Here is a 17,995-nt window from a genome sequence, read left to right as displayed (position 1 = left end):
AAGTCTCCCATGGCTTATGCATTTCAGAACTCTCCTGTATGGAAAGTGCATCTGAAAGATGCTTATGCCAGCACTTGCCTTTTCAAAGGTACACACTGAGCTACAACAAGTTTTAGAGATTTTTCTGTCAGAGAGAGACCCATGCTAATTAGTTAGTCTGCATTCCTCAAAATCACCGATCAAAGAACTGCATCTAATATTTTCCCATAAATACATGGCTTATGTCTGTTGGGTTTTTCTGGAATATGGAATCAGAAGAAAATGACAAGCAGCACTGAGTCAGCTTGCTGATTGTCTGTGACGTTTCCAAACTGATTCAAATGATGCTTTGTGTGTTATGATGTTACACAAAAATATGATTCTTCCTATATGCAGAAAAAACAATAGAATATATTAATCTGGAATGGCTTAAAACTAAATATTAATGGCTTACCCAAAGCTCCACATCTTGCTTGTTTGCCTATGCTAGTGCTTTAAAAGCACATGGATTTGTGACATATTTTTGTTCTTGGCCTCCTGTTGATGTGTTGCTTTAATGGACTAAGGTTAGGAGGCAGCATACAAAACTGTTACCAAATTTTCACAAAGGGGAGAAGTTTAAGCACCAAATTCTGCCCTATGATAGGTAAGAAGAGGTTGAGTTATCTATATGAAGTGGTTTTAAGTTCCTCAGTAGAATGCAAATAAATATCTTATTATCATAAAATGATTCTCATCTCCATAATTCTGCTGAGAGACAGGAAAGCACTGCTGCTTTCCTGGGAAGCTCACAGTTACCAAAGTGTAACTGGGTGATCCTGGGTGATCCAGGGTGATCCAGGAATCAAACCAAGAGGAACTGAGTCACAGCCCAGTGCCCCATGGTCCAAGTTCTCCCAGCTCACACTGTCTGTGCTCACAACTGCCTGTAAGTGAGCACTGACTCCAAGCCTGGCCCCCACGACAGAGCCACCATGGACAGGTTCTGCACTTTGGCTGGATTCAGTTTTCACAAGGCAGCTGGCAACAGCCAGGAGCAGATGGTGTACCAAGATTCATGGAAAGAGAGTTAAAAAAGCCCCTAAATCACACAGAACTGGATGTCAAGGCAGGTCCTGAGCATCAAGACATTTGTGTTTTTCAAGGACACATCTGTATCAAAGCTGAAACTGAGATTCTGTTTCTGCCTTCTCAAATAATGTCCATACACAAGCCATCACAAACCAAACAATGAATATGGCATTGTTTTACAACATCCCCAAAACATCTTACTAAACTGAAGTGTCGTACCCTGACTTCTGACTTCAAATGAAAGCAGAAGAAACACTATGAAAGTAACATCATGATCCTCTAGATATATTCTCATTTCAACAGTATGCTTATTTCAGTCACATAGTATTGTTGAAGTTTATAAAAAAATTTGTCAAAAACAACAATCAAATCATTAGTGAAAAACAAGAAAAAATTAAATTAGTACTTTGCCTAGGAGTCATTCTCATAAAAATCTCAAAATTGACTTATACATTTATGCATAATATTTACACTTAATACAAAACTGAGTTGCACAAAGATTTGCACTAAAAGTAAAGGATTGACTTCATTTCTTAAAAGGGATATTTCATTTTATATACAAAAAAGTATGTGTGCAAACTTGTTAAGAACATAAATTAACTTCTTAGGCATAAATATGCCGAGTCAAACAGGAAAAAGTTGTGAAATCATTTTCTGTATAAATCTCTCAATTTCTGTTAAACCACCTGGATATTATAAATATACCAGCAAAGGACTTCAAACTGGGATCAGTTGGAGCTCCCCATTTGTTTTCATTAGACTGATGGCTCATTAATTTTTTTTATATATATGCTGCCAGGAGTCTACTGTAACTTAAGAAAAATGTACAATACATAATATACACCTTGAATATCTTCTGATAACTAACATATCTTACTGAAAAAACATATAAAACATATAAACATATAAATCATACCTGACTGAAAACTTACTTGCTAGATTTATAGAGGGTGGGATCCAAAATTACATGACCATCTAGGCTCAAAAGGCACATTTAGTGACATTTGAGAAGGGCTTAACTCAATTCCTGTGACAACCATTGGAGATACTAACTTACATCTCCATGCCCCTAAATCACAGAATCATGGAATCATAGCATGGTTTGTGTTGGAAGGAACCTAAAAGATCATCTCATTCCAACTCCCTGACATGGGCAGGGACACCTTCCACTAGACCAGGTTGCTCAGAGCTCCATCCAGCCTGGCCTTGGACACTTCCAGGGATGGGCATCCACACCTTCTCTACACAACCTGTGCCAGGGCCTCACCACCCTCACAGTAAAGAATTTTTTACTAATATCTAATATAAACCTACTCTCATTTTAAAGCCATTCCCCCTTGTTTTATCCATGCCCTTGGGAAAAGTCCCTCTCCAACTCTCTTGTAGCCCTTTCAGGTACTGGAAGGGCCTCTAAAGTCTCCCCAGAGCCTTCTCTTTTCCAAGTTGAAGCACCCCAACTCCCTCAGCCCGTCTTCACAGCAGGTGTTCCAGCCCTAGGACCATCTTTATGTCCCTCCTCTGGACTCAGTCTAAGAGGTCCACATCCTTCTCATGCTGGGGACCCCAGAGCTGGGCACAGCACTGCAGCTGTGGTCTCATGAGAGGAAGTGAAGAATCTCCTCCCTCACCCCGCTTTGGATGCAGCCCAGGATATGGTTGGCTTCCTGGGCTGCAAATGCAAACCTGGCTCCCTGTTTGCATTACAGAAAGAGATCAGAGCCTGAGTTTTAATTGAGCAACCTTGTAATGGGACATAATTTAACAGACCTATCTCGGTGCAAAAACGTCTCATATTATATGCTTTTGGCTGAATAGAAAACAGTCTTCCCTATGCATTTAAAGGTTTGACCTTTAAGTAGCTTGAAAGTAATCCAAAGTATTCCGAATGTATTGGACTTTGGAAGAGCAGTTAAGAGGTTCTGACTCAGAAAAGCCCATTTTTATCTTAATTTGAACCACGATATATATTTAAACTTAACCACTCATGAGTACAATGGTATCATCAATGGGGTTGAAAAAAGGAGGATTTTGGACTCTTAGTACTATGTAAGTGGTGTGGCCTGCTCTTTGCAGCTTGATGCACCATGGGTACTCTGATTTAGTGGTATTTCACACATATTTTTTCAGCAGATGGAAATAATGAGGAAAAAAAAGACAAAGGGCATAGTCAAAGATTTTATGAAGTACCCTTATGAAACTCCTGAAGAACACTTTGGAAAACAAAATGCACTCTTTTTGTTTCATAAAAGTGACAATGTGCTTTGCAATGTGGAAGATTTTTTAACACAGAATGGGAGGACATGGCAGACTGACAGTATTATGAAATAATCTGTTATATACATAAATTCCTCAGTTTTTATGAAGTCTGCAACAGTTTTGACTCACTGTCTTCAGTTATCCAGTTGTAGATGACAATACTCTAAAAAAAAAGTTAAATAAGATTTTTACAGCTGTTTCCTTATCCCCACAGGAACTAGTGACATGATTATACCACTGTTTGAATGGAGACTAATATAATTTAAGATAATTTTACTTTGAGGGTTTTTGTCTTGATCAGTTGAGAGGTGGAAAGAAAAGATGCTTTTTAACAGTATAGATTTTTACAGACACACAAACACACACAACCTACACAAGAACATATATAGCACAGATATTATTTTTCAAAACATACCAGACTTATAACCCTAGATCTCAGTCTTTCAGAAACTTACAGCGCTAATTATCATACATTTATGAATATGACATTTGAGTCAACGAAAGTAGTTTTGTCTTTTTTAGATAAGTAGGTGCATAACAGCATTTAAGGACTTACTAAAATTAATGGGGAAAACCCCAAACCTACTAGCACACCTATTCATAATTTACCTGATTGAAGTCAAAATACAGTGAGTCAGTCCCTTGCTTAGTGTAAAACAGCACACCTTACTGACATGAATGTAGCTAAGCTCACTCACACCTAATAGAGGTAAAGATAAATTCTGATCCTTGACACATTCCAGCAAGTTCCATCAGTCCAAATATGGAATCTCATTACATTGTGGTATTTGAAGATTTAACCATCTGGGGAAGGAATGTGAAAATACTGAATATTTTTTCTTGTCAGATGACTAGTTAAAAACACAGAAATAAGTTTGAAAAAAATTTTCACATAAGGAAGTTTAATTTGGGGAAACTAAGAAAAGGAAAAAAAAAGTAATTAGATATCCAAGGATTATTATCCAATGACACTAGAAATATATTTTATGATTATCTCCATTCCCTTCATCAAATAACATTTAAATACTCCAAACAAAAGTGAGGACTAAGGATGTTTCAACACCCCAAAATAGCTCAAGCTGTGGGGGTAATACAGTTTCTTGAGACAACAGAGCCCTTAGTTCAGCCTCTGCTGGACTCAGTGCATGGGCAGAAATTCAGACTTTTCTACCATAAGTTTGAACTACTGGGATGTGAGAATGGTTCCTTCTCTGCTCAGTGATACACAAGATCAACATGCAATGTGGAACATAGTCAAGATAAGAATTAGAGCACACATTGTCTCGTGGAAGGATGAGGGCACTCTTGGAAGGCAGGAAGACTGAGACATGCTTGAGCCAAGACATCTCATGGCATTTGTTTGGTAAGAGGACACAGTCCCCAGGTACTTCGGTGAACTTGGCCTTTTACTTCCTCAGCTTCCATTACAATGCACAAACTGAAACATTTTGAAATATCAAACCAGTTCATTTTGACATTTTCAAAATGCAGCATTTCAACTACTCAGGCTATTCATGAAATTGTTTCAGCTGCTCTGATACTTTCCTCAGAAATAAATGTCACCCTGATTCCCCCCGACTCCTTCGCTTTGCTTTTCAAACAGCTCAGCCACGGCCCTACTCACACTTGGTAAAATTTTTGTCCTGTTTTATTTCAAATGGGAATTTTAACTACAAGGCTTCCTGTGATCTGCAATGCAACAGACTGCTTAGTCAACACCAATTCTGCGAATGTTTAGGAGACCTTATGGTGTTTAGAATGAAACAGGATATGTAACATTCTGCTAATTGAATAAGACAGTTTTTATTACTAAGCAGCGTCTTTCCATTTCCCACTGTAGTCAAGATATTTACATACACCTAATGCTTCAATTTACAGGCTATAAACAGCCAAGTCATTGCAATGCAATTATTAATTGCTAGTGTATTTGCATGGAAATTATTCAGCAATTAATATTTTACAGGAAAGAGTAGCAGCTAATTTTGGCCTCACAAGACAATCTGTCCAATGACATATTTCTCAGACCTCAGAAACAACAGGCTTAAAAAAACAGGTTGGCATTGGTATAAGAAAAATAAAATCCACAATTTTCAATAATTCATTTGTATATGTTTAGATGTGTTCGATCTATTTAGGAGCCTAAGCTGGAGGTTTGAATCAACAGCAGAAAAGCGTGATGAAATTAAATGCCTGTATCATTCAGATTGACTAAATGAACAATACAAGTTTCAAGGAATCTCTATGATCTTTTACTCAGTGTGTTTTCATTTAGAGAACTGAGCAGAAAGGCCAGTGTTGTTCCATCTTACAGCAGGGAAATTGCTTTAAAATGTATATTTTGGGTTATTATTCTATTTTGACTGTGTTGAAGGTCCAATGATATCAAAATATATCTTACAAGCTTTACTGAAATCTTAGAACGTTATGTAAAAATATGGTAGACTCAATATAAATGATGACATGGGAGTGTATACATTCAGGCCATGTAACTAGGTGGAAAGACAAATTAAAACTAATCCTGGGTTAAAGGTTCTCCTGACTGTAAGGGGAAAGTTTCAGCCAAGCACAAATATGAGCACAGGCTTCCAGACACAGAGCTGACTATTTCTTCCTTTTGACAAATGTAAACATTATACCATGTACTAACTCAAGGAGGAGTTGGAGTCCCTGTATTTTGACTTATAAACAGAAATAGTATTCATAGCTCTTTAAATACATAACCTATGTAAAATCATGAAAATTTTAAACCAAAAGTTTTTTTTTTCCTAAGCAACAAACCAAATGCAGTTTATAATCAGCCTTATCAAAGTCACTATTATTAATCCTACACGGTGCAGTTATTTTGCTGATTCTACAATTAGTCATCATAGATATAATTTCCTTTGACATCTCAAAGAAAATAAATAAGTCAGAAGTTTTTTCACAGTGTTCGAAGTACTGGGTATTTCAAATCCTATACTAAAGTAACAGTAACAATTTCCCTGTTATCTGCCCAAGCCTGAGTGCTTCACAGGGATAAAAAAATTTGTATTTAATCACATTTACCTTGTTAGTAACTATGTATTTTTTTTTTTTTTACTTTTTTATGCTCAACCAAATCCTACAATCTAACCTGTAAGGAAATTCTGCAAATCCGAGTTGTTTCTGGAAGTCACTGCAGAATACACAAGAAAGGCTCAGAGCCAAGTTACAGTCAACCGGCTTGGAGGCGTGGCCAGTGACTGCGAATGGCGAGGAAGACATTTGTATGACTGAACTGGAAAGAAACTTTGGGATTCTCAATGTCAGCGTGATTACTCCAGAACTTCAGTGAGGCACACAGTCTTTGCTGTTTGTGGGATGGGAATCTGATATTGCCACTGGCATTTTCTCCAGAAATGTACACTACTGTAGTCCTCTGGTATCAATATTCAGAATATGCACTGTGACAATAAAATTCAGTTTGCTAACAAGTTTCGAAAGCCTGTTAGAGACTCTCTTCAAGTTTTTATCTTCAAAGAAAAGAGTAAGAAAGTTCAAACACTGCAAAGCAAGGAAACAAGTTATGTTTCAAACTACCTGCAAAAAAAAATTAAAGCTTGTTGTTTTTAAGCTTTTCTTGTCATCATTCATTAATTTATTTCCTCATGCAAATCCTCAAGAGAGCAAAACCCAAATCCTGCCAAAGTCACTACACAGAATATTATTTTAAATTTTGCGTGTGTTGCTCGAAGCCTTGTGCTCAGAGCTACAAGAATATGCCTAATCTCAGAGTCAAACATGGTGCAGCTCCCGACATTGACTGGTAACTGTTAGTAACATGAGCAAAAGACATTGCACGGCTGGTGCCAAAGCTTTGAACAAAATTACTTCCTTTAACACACCGCCACCTTAATTATGTGCTGGGGAACATAAAGCAGGTCAGACAATTTGTACTGGGACATCATAATTCCATCAGTATAATGCTGACATTGCTTAAGATTTATGAATGGAATGTCGTAATTATTTTTTTAGTAAACATATCAAGTTTCACTTATGGGGGGGCTGGAAGTACTAATTAGCTTTTGTTTTGGTTTGAATTTTTTTTTTTCTTGCAGTGTATCATGTAAGATGTGGGGAGCAGAGGTTGGAGGGGAAGGATCTGTGACAAAAACAAGTACACACACAATTTATGTATGGCCTGTAATTCAAGCAGATGTTCTTATATAAGGGCTGCAGGGATTAAAGCCTTTCTGCACATAATTCCATTTGCTAACTACCTTCTGTCTTCACAAACCTTCCAGCCTATGACGGAATTTTGTTAAGCCACATTTCTTAAAAGCAACAAGGAACAGTAGAGAAATAATCTTAAAAATTATGCTGTTAAGCACTAGGGTTTGGTAGCTTGACTGTCTTTAAACTCTAACCTGCTGTGTGATTCCACTGGGTGTTCCATTGGAATTATTATAACTGCACCAAATATAAATGACTTTGGCAGAGTTTTCTTTGGAAATCTATTCAAATCAGCACTTGACCATTGTTGGCACAATGGTACTGCAGAAAGAAATTATATTCATGCTAAATCTGAAGAATTCAGATTTAGGCTGAAGAATTCAGATTTAGAGGCTCCCCCTTTGGTGTCCATGCTCAAAGATTTGTCAAGATAAATAGAGATCTCAAACGAAAGAGAGACAGAGGTAAAACCCATAAGTGCTCAGCACTACAATACTATAATATGCCAATACCACAATATAATGTCAATATTGCAAGCTGGGGGCAGAACATTCCGAAATTACTGGTTTTAACACTTGCCTGACAGAATAAAAGAACTGGTTATAACACTGAAGAATTCTGAAACTTTCACTGAAAATTCTATTCATGTATCTAAAGAAAATAGTTGGCCAAATCCATTTTCTCAGACACATCAGTGTGATTCTGTCCTGACACTGCTGTAGTACCTCAACATTTACACCAAGGGATATCCAAGTATGTCTTCAGGAAAACCTTTATCTTGTGACCCCACTTGTAGTCAGATACTGGAATTTCTATGAAGGAAATATAATATATGAAGATGTTTTCTGTAGCAAGAAGTAACTGTTCAAGAATTCAGATCTCTATCGGTCTTCCTCCTCCTTCTCAAAAACCAGAAAAATACCACCAAGATAATCTTCCTAGAAAACTGTCACAATTTTTCTACCTCATTTCCTTCTTACAAGTATGGAAGGAGAACCAATCACGACCTAATTCTTTTTACACCCTGTCATGCCTCTACAAATGTAATGCTTGTAGTAATAGCACAAGCTATTAAATACTGTACTGTCTCTTAAATAATGCTCTTGAATTAAGCTCTCTCTATATGGAAAGAGGTAGAAAGGAAAGGGAACAGGATTCAGTTCTCAAAGAGGAGCTGGAACTGAATTTTCACTGTCCTATATGTCATATTGTTAACTAGCTTAATACATTAAAAAAAAAAAGTAGGAAAGATTAGTCAAAATTTATCTGTGGTATAGCTGGTATAAATTGTGTTTTTGTTGGACTTCATTAAAAAGCTAAATGCTGCCCCACCATCATCTGCAAATAACTTAAAAAGTTTTAAATATACAACTTCAAGGACATCTTTACCCACATCTACAGATAACGAACTGACACAATCTAGTTCAGGAATATTTTCTATAATTAACTTTTATAGTCTCTCTGCTTCATGAAAAGATTTCCGAACATTTTGCACAAACACTTTGGATCCTTAGCAGCATCCACCTGAGTGCACTTCAACCGTTCTCAAATTATCTTTGAAATAAAGAACATAAGTCAAGAACATGATCCTATACATGTAACAGCTAAACATAAACTCATTAAGGTTGTAAAAGACCTCTAAGATGATCGAGTCCAACTACTAATCCAGCACCACCATGTTCAACACTAAACTATATCCCAAGTGCCACATCCACATGTCTTTTGAGCACTGTAAAGTGGTAAGATAAATTTCTGATCTCAGAAAAAAGATAAACATTAAATCTTTGTCTAGGGATTTGCTTTCAAATATTCTCATATTAGAGTGCTTCCAAAGAAATCTGGATAGCATCCAAACAGTTTGGGATCACTTATTTTCTTTGAAAAGGCTTTTAATATGATGTTGATCATAGACACTCCCATCTTCTTGTGCTTCAAATATGTGACAGCAATGAAACCTCTTTTTTTTATGCCAGCAGCTGCAGCACCTGCTCTTGTGTTCACCTTTCATATTTCACTAGAGATCTGAGGCTTTGTATAACAGCTCATGGGCACATTAACTAATTGTAGTCTTCTTATTTATGCTTTCATCTTCAAGACACTGAGTATAAAATGGAGAATGGTATTGAATCCTATGTTTCAGGAGTATCAGGATGAGTACAGCGTGTACAGGAGGGCTTTTGTCACATATCATTCTGGAATGCCTTAGAAATTTTGCATATAAAGGATGAAAAAAAATCCCAATTATTCTAGAGACAAAAAAGACAAAGCATACTTATTGTCTCTGGGTTATATCATGACTAATATACTAATTCACTAATTTTTTTTTCAGCATTTCTGAAACAACGGATTCTTAAAAGTCGTGTTTAGTAAAAAAAAAAATTAACACAATCAGGGCACAACAGTGGAAACTTCTGAGAATAAGACAGACATTCAGAGATCACCACTCAGCTGTGACACCTCCTTCAGTGACACACTGATCAGCTGCACGTGGTGTCAAAGGAAAACCCTGGATAGGAACTTCTTTCATAATCTCAAAGGAGAAAACAATTCTTAGAGTAATTTAAAGATAAAAAAAATGTCATCTGAATATTTTTTATCTTATTTATATTTCTATTTTTGTTTCTAATCTTTGCATGCTTTTGCATCAGGTACTAAAAGAATTTTTTTTAGTGTGAAAGCTACAGTGAAAATGAGATTAAGGTGAAACTATGAGCCCATCTATTTTTGGTAATATAAGGCAGAAATTGCTTCCTTATTCACTTGCAGTCTGAAATCTGCACTGACTCCAGTGTACCTAGACAAAGCATTAGAAAATCTCATATGACATTTTTTGTAGTATTTTCAAAATTCTTTCATAATTATTTGGAAGTACTTGCTTAAAAAAATCCCTACACTTTCACTGATGTGGGGGAAACAGATTTCTTCCTTTTTATATCATAGACTAATACCCTCTTCACACTACTTTTAAACACTTCATTGGTGAAGAGTACATCACAAGAGATTAAAGCACAGGATAAAGACACAAACTGACATCTTGGAGGAGAGAACAGATGGTGACACGCCAACATTACTGGTAGGAACAACAAATTCAGAAGTGTAAGAGGAAGCAACAATACAAGGCACAGCAACAGCACCAAATGAAACTTTTCTTCTGTACAGCTTTAAAGACTATTACTTGCCTGGATCAAGGACTTGTGCCACCAGTGGTCTTGATAAGAAACATATGGATGCATTTTACAACGGTGTGAGGATGCGATTCTGGTATTATTAGATCAGTCGACAGCATTGCCCCCAGGCAGTGGGCATATTGTGAGCATAATGGTATTAATTCTACTTCATTTGCTACAGCTTAGTTGTTTCCTTCACATCAAAATCTGTATAATGAAAAGACAGAGGTCAGAAAGTTTTCCCGTGTACCGAAGTTCCACTGTAGCCATTTGGACGCATATTCCTAAATCACTCTGTCACAAAGGAGAAATTACTAAAAATCAACACAGAATTGTACTTTACCAGTTGCAAAGACTCAGTTGTGCCCCTTGGTGCTGATGCCACTCTGGGTTGTGGATATCTGTGCCACTGCAGGTTTGCACATGAATGGAAGGGTGAGTAGGAAGAATCCACTCACATATATGGAGTATGAAGGATTGGTTTGGTGACAAAATCAAATTTCATTCTAACAATCATATACATGAAAAACAGGTATTTCATCCACCTGTAGCTGTTATACAAAGGGATTCTGAGCTCTCTTCAAACTCTACCATTTTCAGCTACAGCTTTTTTTAACCTAAGGGATTTTTGGACTCAAAAAATCTATAATGCCTGCTGTGTACAGACTTTGCAAAGATTTCTAATGAGCGCAAACTCTTAAAACCCCTCTTCTTTTTTTAGATAAACATATTTGATCTTTCCAGTCATTATCATTTTAACTTGCAAAGTGACATTATGCCAAAAAGAAGGAATTCATAAATTAGTTCCAATTTAGAAAGTTTTCTTGTCATTGTATAAATGACAGATCTTTAAAAAGACGACTTAAAATGAAATGCAATAAAAAAAAATTTCACTTTTGTGGCAGGTTTTTCTTTTCTCTCTCTCCTTTTTTTTTTTTTTTAAGACTGTAAGAATAAAACAATGTGCTATCAAAAAAGAAATGAGTGGTACAAAAAATTACAAATGTACATGGACAGGAAACTCATTTAAATTCTCAGATTGTTTTAGGAAAGCTAAATTTAGTTGGGACAGTAAGAAAATAAAATGTAAGCAGAAAATGCTTTGAAAAGTTAAATTAAATTTTCAACAGAAATTGATAAAGCAGGATTCACATCCAGCTTCTTATTTCAAACCTTGCCGGTGGCTGCAGATATTGATGTTTGGGGCGCAAATCTGCTCAGCTGAATTCTGCAAGAAGGTTGCTAATTATACTACTGAACCAACAAGTTACCCATGCATTTTGGTTTTATTCTCTTTAAGAACTGCAAAGTTTAGATGCAGATTTGGGTTTTGCTTTCAAACATCTTTAATCTTCAGGAGAACTTGACTTGAATTCTTTGAACAGAGTGCATTCCTGTAATGAAAAAGATGCCAAGGTGAAAATAGAGTGGAAGATAATGGAAGACTTCCATCAGTGAAGGGGAGAAAATAAATCTAGGGTTATGTGTGAAGATTTTTACAATAGGAAAGTGTTCTAGTGAGGTACCATTCCAGGCAGTAACCACAGACAACTCGGGGGCTTCTGTGACCAAAATGATTCTGCAGTGGATTCACGACTCCAGCTTGCTCTCAGCTCAAAGTGGGGTTTCTCAGGGGTTCCATGTGCCTCCTCTGGGCTCGTGGATGGCAAACTCATCAAAACACTTATCAATGTGCTCAAATGGAGCCACTTTACCACCAGGTTATTAACCTCTAGGAAACAACTTCCTGACATCTTGTCTCCTGCCAAGCATCCAGAGTTACACACAACCCTTGAACTCCAAGATCTACCTGGCATGATAACACTTACTCCTATGTTTAGTAAGTACATGTTTGGTTATGTAATGCTGATATTTTCCTGCTCTGCTTTTTTATTTCTAGGTGTCTTTTCTGAAAGTTTAATAACTTCCAAACCTACAATTAAAATTAAGTTAATGGGGGCTCTGTTCAACATCTCAGGTTTGACTATTTCTTAGTGTGTTTCCATTAATATTTTTAGCTTAATTTTTAAGCAAAAGAATTTTAGATGGCAACTACCTACTTTTTCTCACTCATGAATTCATGGTACTGTCTTATGATTCCTACATCACCACACTCTGTGAAAGGCAAACAAATTAATTTTTGAGGCATTTTCACCTTTGGCAGCTCTGTAGAAGCTTCAGTTGAAAAGTAAGTCTTTAGGCAACTTAATTACATTTGTTACAAGTCAGTAGGTAGGAAAATACAATAAAATACTCTGTTCTTTGTATCACAAATAAGTACATAATTCATAGAAAAGTTTCTGTAAGGAGTCAGTGCTACTATCAGCTAAGAGAACACTACTTCACGTGCAGATCTACTGCCATGCTACTGGTCTTTTTAACAGAATCTAAATCTAAAAAAAGAATGGAGAGACAGTCAAGTACCAGCCACAGTGAAAAGTTGGGAAAGACAGCAAACACGTACTAGCCTCTAAAAGAATCTTAATAAAAACTTCAAAAACTGTGCATGAGATGGGACACCTCTAAGGAAATGTTAAGGTGACAAGTATCTCATGTTAGGGCAATAACATAAAACCACATATTATCTGTGGAGATGTTATTCTAGAATAAGCTCAACAAACAACCTAGAGTTAACCTGGTTTTAGAAGAGAGCAGTTTAGATTCTGAATGTGAATGGATCATGAGAAGAAAAAACACTATTACTCCTTTACATCTCCTATATTAACTAGAAAAGCAAGGTCAATCGAAAAAATTACAAAGAATTCCTTCCTTTACATAAGGAAATTCCTTTGACTATGTTGAAGCACACATTTCCCTGTACATTGGATGTACAGGGGAAGATCACCAGAACTGGACGGGAATACCATGACATTATGGGATCAATAATAATCAATTAAATTTTTTGAACTTTAACAGCTGCCAAAGTACAAAGAATTCACAGTCTTTCACAGGTTATAACTTCATTATTCCAAAGGAATACACTCAGAATATGTCTGGTTCCTCAAGCAACCAACTTTATTTCAAGGAGGAAATTTGATTCTGAGTCTACCTAGTACAATTTCAAGACAGTGAAACTGCAACTGATAGAAACTTCAACATGATTAGAATGATCTGTTATCCCCACATACAAACTTCTCTATTTTTCATTTTTACTTGTGTAGTATACCTCCTTTTACTACTCTAATGGCTACATTTAAGGCGGAAAGTGAAATGATTCTTAGGATAATGTTTTAGTGTCTGTTTCACAATGGTTTTTATTGAAGTTGTAAAGCACTTGCATGCACAGAGAAAAGAAGGTGCATTTTAGAAATAAAACTATTAAGTAACATTATCTTGCCATGGATCATTCCCACTGGGATAGAGGAACTATTTGAAAAGCATAACTGAATTAAATTAAAATATGATAAATTTTTATCTCTACGTTACCCTCATTTTCAGCATTGCATGTTGATCAAGAAACTAAAAAAATCATGACTGTTTATGTTTAGAAGCTTTTGCCTGATCATATGTTATACAATAACTTCATATTTTCTCTCTACTATGTATAGTAGGGAACAGATTGAATGTAACAGCCTCCTCCTAGAAATGAGGATGGACATGCATGTTTCCATATCTAATTACCAATATATGGCCCATCATAGCAATCAATATTACACGGCAGAGACAGATGAAGATATGCCTTTGTATATCATGGCAAAGAGAAATGGTCTCCACGTAACAGAATGAAACAACTTCTGACACAAAATCACAGGACTATGTATCCAAAGCAAAATTCACAGAAACAACGCCATGGTAGTTTTTCTGGGGGCCAAGCTCTAAGCACTTTATATATATTCTTTTTTGAAAGCAGACACTGACAGAGACCATGGAGATATGCCTATTAATTATCTTGAAAAGGTTGTTTGCCAATTCTTTCCAAAGAAGACAGAAGCTGTCTTCTTTAATGAATACATATCTTAACAATAAATACAATATAAATACAAACACAATATTATTAATAACAAATTAATAGTTAATTGAGAGTTAAATTAGTAAATATTTCTGAAATACAGGCCCCATATCCATTTTGCAGGTCACTGGATCCTATGTGTCATCTGCACACAGGAGATTAACAATGCCTTTTGAAGTATATTGGTTCTTCTATCACCCTTATGAGCACTGCCTCATATAGAAAAGTAATATTACAAACCAAGTACACAGTAGGGAAGCACCATTTCTGCTTTGCAGATGGCCAGCTGAGACATGAAGAAATTAAGTGATTTTTCCAATGTCAAACAAGAAACCTGCATCAGAATGGAGAAAATCTAGGCCTTCTGAGTCTTGGCTGATTTCCTGAACAATCAAACTATTCTTCCGTTCTGGCATGAATAAAACTCTGGTTGCAGATTGGATTGGTGAAAGCATCAGTTCATCATGGGATGAAAAACAAAAAAGAGAAGAACTATCCGACACAGTACAATATAATCTGTACAGCAGTTTTCTTCTCCAAAATTATACCCCAAAATCTCATCTGAAGTTAAATAACACAGTAATTAAAAAAAAAAAAAGGCAGAAGAAAAATTAAGTATCTTAGACAAAGAGAAAAAGATGTTTCAACTGAGGCATGAAAATAAATGTAGATAATAATTACCACTTATGCAATGCTTTTTATCTTCAAAATGCTGTATAAATATTACTTTAAAAATCTTCACAACACCTCACGAGGTGGGAAAATATTAAGCATAATGTAATAAGTTACACCCTCATATGATCTAAACCGATTTTCACTCTAAAAAACCAAGGGGAAAAAAAGGTTGAAAGGCTAAAAGAGTTTATTTAAAGCACCTGAGCTAGCCACGTTCTACAGAAAAAGTTACACTGCCATCTAAGAGGACTGTAGTTCTCACAGGCATACATGAGCCAGTTTTAATTAATCCAGTACAGACTCAGCAAAAGCACAGCAACCAGGGTTCAACAAAGCCTATCCCAGACTCCAGGCAGATCCTGCAGGATAGTTAGCCTGGATCACACTCAGTACCACGGGGTCACTCGCAGGATACAAGTTCCCTCATTAAAAGCTGACCTGAGTACCTTGTACAAAGGGCCGTCATGGGGCCAGAAGGGAGCACAGGCAGATCCAAAGCTGGACTGGGACTGTAGGGCTGGCTCCGAAGTTTTCTCCTTTAGCTCAAAGGCATCCAAGCAGGCACGCACAGAGAGGCTATTTCACACATCATGGAGCTGCAGTGGAGATGGAGCTTTTCCACCTGCAGAGCCTGCCAAAATAATGTAAAAGGGCAAAAGGGAAGGTGGTAAGTCTAATCAAAGACAATGTTTTGAGCTGAATAAAACACTTAACTGCATGGAAAATTCCATTAGGTTGATTAGATACTTGCCTTAGGGCCCTCTTAAAACACCTGTTAAAAAAAAAAAAAAAGATAGCTATTGCAACGCGGCTTAAAAATATTGGAAAAGCAGGAAATGGAGCTTATTAGAGTTCAAATTAGATCCAAGATTTATGTGAAGAACATTTGGCCTCTTTAAAAGGCCTGGTTAATCCCTAGATGGTTTTTATTGTTTCTATTATTATTATTTATTTATATAGTGCCATAGGTATACATGGCACTTTACAGACAAATAAAAAAAAAAAACACGGGTCCTCCCCCAGAGAGTTTACAACACCTGATCCGGCAAAGAGTTAAGTACATGAGTAACTTCATTTGCAGGACTAACCTCTCTTGGAACCAATGAGATTTTTCAAAAAATCAATTTATTGACATGATTATCTCTTCTAGGTCAGACCCTCTTGTCTCAGACATTCAATTTTAAGCTACAGGTGTAGAACCCAGTTCACAGGAATAACCACCTGAGTTGTGCTACCTTCTGCTCAGCAAATCTTACAGCAGGATTTTGTTGCACCTTATGTATGATAAAGATAAGCCAAAGCAATGAAGGGGGGAAGCTAAACAGTTTTTGTACCATTAAGTTTCCTTCAGTGAAAGTCTTTTACTAGTATTTGTAATATTTTCTCAATTGAGGCAGCAAAATTAGTGATTGGGAAACAGTTCCATGACATGGCTTAGTGCAAACCAGGGAACTGTGTGTTGTTTGTGTCCCTTCTTACTACACATGGTGTGACAGGGCTGGTTCCTCAGAGATGACTGGCCAGAGCTCTCCATCTGCACTCTGAAACTACTGAATTTCAACTTTACAGCACATATACTGTGCTTCAGGTATAAACCTGAAGTAATATTTTATGGAAGTGCTCTTTCTTATTTTACTTTGAAAAAGAAGCACTTCTGGTTCCCATCAAAGATCCCACAATACTGTTGTGTTTTGTTTGGAAGATGAGGGGATCCTATTCTCCCCCTTACTGTCCTGATACCCCTATTTCTGTGAATGGAAAATTGGAGCTACCTCAAGCCACTTCTCTTTTGGAGGCTAGTAATGACTACTCCAAATGTGCAACCCTATTTGCCTGCATATAAACTTTTAATAATGTTCATTAAACTTTATTACAATTGTTCGTGCAGCCAGATCAGGCTTACAAATTAAAAGCTCAATCCTGCAAAGACTTATGGAGCTCTATTCATGCAACCTAAAGGAAAAATTTCTCTTTCTATACTCACACACTTAAACTGAATTTGAAACGTAAATATGATGCTATTTATTTTCTTAGCCTCTGGTATTAAGGTTAAAAACATACAGTCAGGAAGAAATTATATGTTACTGGTGCATAAAAAAAGTAAACAACTCCCCAACCTTTTTGAAATTGCATCTTTTTAAAAATCATCATCATATGGGGAAAACCTTTATGTTGCAACAGACTTGGAGAAGTCAATGAAAAAATGAGCTGTGACTGTAGGCACATAATGATACACAAAAGTCCTGGCCAGAAGAGACACTGAAGTCTGTAGAAGTTCTGCAATAAACTTTACAGGCAAAAGGATCAAATCAAATCTACAGAGCCTGATATAAGAGTCCAGTGAAGCCAGTAAGAGTTTTCCCATTGATATGCTTTGAATCAGATGCAGTGACCAGCAGAACTGCAGGACTGCAGGTAAAGAAGCGGCCATAAAACCCAGGAAGAGTTTTTAAAGAAAAGAGAAATGAGTGTCATAAAGCCAAGGTCAAACTGCATCACCAAATACATGTGAAAAAATTATATCTCTTTTAGGTCTAATTACAGTATTTGTGATTATTTATCTGTCTTGAAACAAAAGGTAAATTAATCCATTTATTTTAAAAAGCATGTTTTCATTACATTGAGTAATTTCCTTTGAAAAAGAAAAATATTTCCTAAGCCCACTAGCAGTTAAACCTGGTTTTTTTTTGTTTATATCTGAGATGAG

The 17,995-nt window shown here is 36.4% G+C and overlaps 1 long non-coding RNA gene across 1 annotated transcript in view; it reads right to left on the bottom strand.

Annotated features, from left to right (window-relative positions):
* LOC113948662 overlaps nt 1-15,913 on the bottom strand; it is a 60,331-nt gene extending 44,418 nt beyond the window's left edge. Inside the window, exon 1 of the long non-coding RNA XR_003528206.1 lies at nt 15,735-15,913. This is a non-coding gene — a long non-coding RNA (uncharacterized LOC113948662). The remainder of the gene's footprint in view (nt 1-15,734) is intronic.
* Between the last annotated feature and the right edge of the window lie 2,082 nt (nt 15,914-17,995).

Source organism: Corapipo altera, unplaced genomic scaffold (assembly GCF_003945725.1).
Source record: "Corapipo altera isolate COAL_440 unplaced genomic scaffold, ASM394572v1 62, whole genome shotgun sequence".
NCBI lineage: Eukaryota > Metazoa > Chordata > Aves > Passeriformes > Pipridae > Corapipo > Corapipo altera.
Note: the sequence above shows the minus strand (reverse complement) of the source record. Positions and strands in the feature narration are given on the sequence as shown.